This window comes from Microplitis demolitor, chromosome 4, assembly GCF_026212275.2.
Source record: "Microplitis demolitor isolate Queensland-Clemson2020A chromosome 4, iyMicDemo2.1a, whole genome shotgun sequence".
NCBI lineage: Eukaryota > Metazoa > Arthropoda > Insecta > Hymenoptera > Braconidae > Microplitis > Microplitis demolitor.
In genome coordinates this window covers 15,493,758-15,499,081 of record NC_068548.1, presented here as the reverse complement: position 1 = coordinate 15,499,081, position 5,324 = coordinate 15,493,758, and positions in this window count along the sequence as shown.

Sequence of the window (5,324 nt, the reverse complement as noted above, 5' to 3'; positions counted from 1 at the left end):
TTTGTGGCGCCGCCCACGATGTCCGATGAATGATTGGCCAATGGGGATAGCTTGTAAAGATGAGTCTAAAGCACGAGAGGCTAGCGATATCAAAAGATATACGGGTATGATCCTGCCTACCGTAGCTAGCATTAAACGAGCGAGATTTTTTCTTAGCCTTATGTTTATTTTTCTCTTACAATAACCCATTTTTTTCTATGGTCATTCGGTTTCGTTGCATTTCCAACACTTGCTTTTCCATGTTACTTATCAAACCTCAGTCAATGTAAGTTACGCTGATGTTTGATTGCTATTAGACAGGTGTGATTCATATAATTTGATTTCTCGAGAGTAACAAGCAATGGTGATCATGGTAAGAAACCATCTCGTGTGGACGACGGACAGCCTGCTACTGATGTCGAGCACTTGATTGAAGACCGCCTCAATGAAAGCAAGTAATCGTCAGGAATTGCCTCGAATTGGTCCAATCAAACTACCCCCATTCTCTTCGTATTTATCTATGGATGTACGTATTAATTTGATAACTTTTAATTAAGCTAACAGTGATCCATTTCAAAAGCACATTTATTCAATGATATTTAATTTTATCATGAGGCCATCGTGAATTTTAGTACACATCCTATAAGGCTTAACAACTAATATCGTGCATGTACGCATAAGAAAAAATCAGGTTGATCGGTTACTCCGGGCAGTTCTGTACGATATATACGGGAAGAGAATACAATAAGTCAGCAACTTAACTGGCATAAATGGCTTTAACTGGATGTGATTTTACTGGTGAACCACTAAATTGAACGAATATGAACTAAACTGAACTCAACTAAGCTAATCATATCACATTACTGGTTGTTATTAGCCGAGGCACGATATAAGTGAAGGTTCGGTGATGCCAGACTGCAGTACCGGGTGGGTCGCGTCTTGCACTGACCCTCGTTCTATCTCTTTTGCTCCTATTTTTCATCGATTTTTCATACAATTTACACGACATTATAGTAGTCTTATTTCGTACAGTTTACCAAATTTATTGAAAATATCAAGTGCCAATTTTTCAGTTTAATTTGTCCGACCATCGGCTAATAATCTTATCAGGCATTTAACGCTTTCATCTGCATATTTTAATTGCAATGTTGAATTTGGTGCGTCAGTGGATTGTTGCAGAGTGGAATAACTATTTTAGTGATAAGATAAATTTACAGTGTATTGTTATATTCCTTAATTGTTTAATATATCACATTGAAATAAAATATATTTTATTTTATTTGTCGTGTTAATAAGCCTTAATTTATATCCAAATTGTATACTTTTCTGTTTCGTGCGAAAATCGTCCACGCATTTACAGCAATTATGTTTATGAGTTAAAATAGCAGCACATAAGTATCTCCCACTTAGAAATAGAGTAAGAGGAGGAGTATACCTGGCTCCTCCTCTTATTGTTATATAGATCTATTGGTGCCGTGTGCACACTTAATCTTTTTGTTATTTCCTCTCAACGATTTTCATTTCATTTTATTTTATTGTCAAAAATAACTATAATAATATTTAATACTACGGCGCTTATTGTTCTTGCTGAATAATATTTTTTTAGTAGTTTTTTTATGCAAGTGATATGAAATTTATATACAATATCTTAAAAAATGTTATTTGAATACTGATTATACACCTAAAATTATCAGTACATTACAAGGTCTTGAACTTTGTAAATATTTTATCATAAAGGCGCATAAAAGACTTAAAAAGTTTTTAGCTGTCGTGAGTAAGAGAATCATAAATATGTACCCGCATAGTTTGACCGGACTTGTCGACTAATTTAGCTAGTTAAACTTAATTGATCTCAATTGCTTCAATTGAACATAATTGTACAAATGCATGGGGGAAGTTTCGTTCGAACTATAACCATTCGTATTATTCTTTATATAACTCTTCAAAGCCAGAACATAAATACTCTATTACTTCTCATGTTAACATATTTGTTCATTTGAAAATGATGTTTTCTGGATTTTTAAATTTCGAGGCAATGTTTATGAGTTTTGCGATATAATTTAATCAGGGTTGCAAATAGCGCATTAAATTTATAATTGCATTAGTGCTTCAATTAAATTTTTTTTTATAATTCATAATCCAAAAACAACAAATTAAAAATGATTTTTTAATTTTTAATTCAAAATAATTTTTTAATTTTCATTCCTACATTTTTGAATTAAAAATTAAATTTCAAATTTTTAATTCGTAAGGTAGCGTTAAAATGTAATGGCTTAGTTTTTAAATCTACGTTTTAGAAGACAACATTAAATGAGCAATTTCAATTCGAAAAACCAGATTCGAAAATTTCTTTCTAATCTTAAATTTCATATTTAATAATTGAAAAGTAAATCAAAAATTTTAATTAGCCATAACTAAAGGGGATTCAAAAATTACATTCCGTTTTTTAATTTTCTATTTTCGTATCAAAAATTAAATAAAATATTTTAAATTCCGAACATCGGATTAGTGTTTTTTTAATTTTAAATTCTCTGTTTACACTAAAAATTATTCAAAAAATTTAATTCTTAAATGTCTCAACTATGAATGATCTTTTTATTTCAAATTCTATTAGATCTGACCATCAAGAGTAAGTTTACAAATATTTAAACTTGGTCAAGTAAAACAGTATTCTTTCCTGTTATAAGTGCCGTCAAACTTTTTGTCTTGATAACTTATATCTGATTGCGTACCGTATCTAAATTAAAAAGTAATTTCCAATTTTTAATCCCACGTGTTTGAATTAACAAGTAATTTTTTAATTTTTAATCCCACGTTTCTGGATTAGAATTCATTTTTGAAATTTTAAACCCACGTGTCAATTTAAAAATTAATTTTTAAATTTTTAATTTCACTTGTCTGATTAAAAATTAGTTTTTCGACTTTTAATCCGACGTGTGTACATTTAAATTGATTTTTCAATTTTAAATCTCTCGTGCCGGACTAAATATCAATTTTTAAATTTTGAATCCCACTTGTCTGGATTACAATTAATTTTTAAATTTTTCAATTCAAGTTGTTGAATTAAAAATTAATTTCGTAATTTTAATCGATATAATTTCAATTACGGATTAAAAATTTAATTTTTAATTGCGAATATTCTCATTAAAGAATTCGCAACCCTGAATTTGATTCAAAATGAAGCGTATTCAATAAATCGACAATAAGTTGGAAGCTAATGTAAAGAATATTAGAGTATCCCACGCAAATGCTACAGCCAACATATGAGTATGTACATACACATAATCCGTGAGAACGCCCGCACTATATAGACTGTTCTACCATCATCATCCGTATAATTCAATTTCTCACGATGCTACATTTTTGATCAACCCAAAATTTTCAAATAGGAGTACAAGAAAAAAATATATCCCGCATCACTTACGTGCATCTTTTACTCTACGGTCATGCGTTGTTGGGTACATCCAAACTCTGGCACTGCGGGCGGTCACTTCGTAACTTAACTTGGATCTATCTATACACAAAAAATTGACTTATATATAAATCGATACCACAATTGCCATACCCCTATCATTTTATTTGATTTTATACACCAAAAATTTAATGTTTTTTTTAAAAAGGGAAAAAATTATATGAGGGAATTACTGTCTCATGATATACTTTAGATTGATTAATTATAACTCCAATATTTTGTTTTCCACTGTTCAAAGAGTTTAGTGAAACTTACATTTTATTGAATGTTGCAATGAATCGTATAAATAATTTTCATGCAGCCGAAATCGAAGTAGATTTTTCATTATTTATTTAATTATTTAAATCTGTAAGATGGACGGTGGCGTTTAAAGGTTCATGTAAAGCTTGTAAGGTCAATTATATTTATGCTTGCCAATATTAAAAAAATACTTTATGTATACTTTAATGTTGAGATTTTAAAAGTGTTACACAGCAGGAATCAGAATTGGACCAGTTACATGAATTTATCAAAAAGTGGAAGAACGAATGCAACAGCTAAATTTCAATAAATAAATAGCTAATTTTCGTTGAATATAAAAAAATACTACTGAAATATGAAGCTCGTTAGATAAGCTACATAAAAATATTAACAAGATTCAACTATTATGTATTACTTGAAAGTTATTAAATGAGAAAGTCAAAAAAAATGTTTTTTTCTATTTTTCTGAAAATTTTGAAATTCATCAAAGTATTAGAAAAAATTATGAAAAGAGTAAGCAACATAGCTTAAATTAAAGCAAATCGAATGAACATGAAGATTCAATCACCAAAAATAGATTATCTTTTTAGGATCAAAAGTTATTTGAAGATAAATCAAGAAAAGTTGAATTTTTTGAAAAATTAAAAAATCTTTAAACGGCTACAACTTCTAAGCTTTATAGCCGATTTAGCTCATCTTTGAACTGAACCGAGCTCTTTAGCTAAAAAATATGTAAAAAAAATTTTATTAAGATCGATATAGAATTGTGGACGCTATCGTGGGAGAACCGCGCGTTATATCGTATATATATATAAACTTTTTCACCAATAGAATTTTCGGAAGCTACTTGACTAAAATAAATAGAAAATGTTAAAATTTTCATAAAATTCCGTCATGAGGACAAATACAACAGTTAGATTTTTATAAAATCTAATAATTTTATAATTTGACAGAAATATATCATTTATTTGTGGTAAATAATTGAAGTATATTTGTGATAAAGATGTTAAATTTGTGACAAATAACCTAAAATTTGGCAATACTATACATATATTTGAAGCCCTTATTTATTTGTAGCATTTGGATCATTTCTTCACTACGAATAAATCACTTATTTCACGCAATTAAACTACTCATATATGTTATTTCTTTCTCACAATTAAATATTTATTTGGCCATATCCTAATATACAATACCTTTGGCTTAAATAAATCTTAACCGGCTCAAATAAATCTTTTTTTCAATGTAGTATAACAACAATGAAAATCATATTTTAAAAACTGAGTGGTCTAAGTTGTAAAAGTTACAACTTAGTATAATAAATATGATACTAGTTAAATTTATCTTTACATTCAGCATAACATTTTTTATCAAGTTGTATTTATTTTTTATAATGCCAGCATATTAAAAATTAGTAAGCTATATTTCACGAGAAAAAAGAGAGTGGGAATGAGAGAGAACTTTGTCTCTCAACAGAAGACCTCACTAGTTTAGTGACATGATATAAGGATTGAATTGTCAGGTTTCGAAGTTAACTTTTTTTTTTTTTTGCTGTCTAGGGAGCGACCACTGATCCTCGTACTTCGTTGGCGACCCTATTTATAAAAATTTAACATCATCCTCTTTCTTTTCT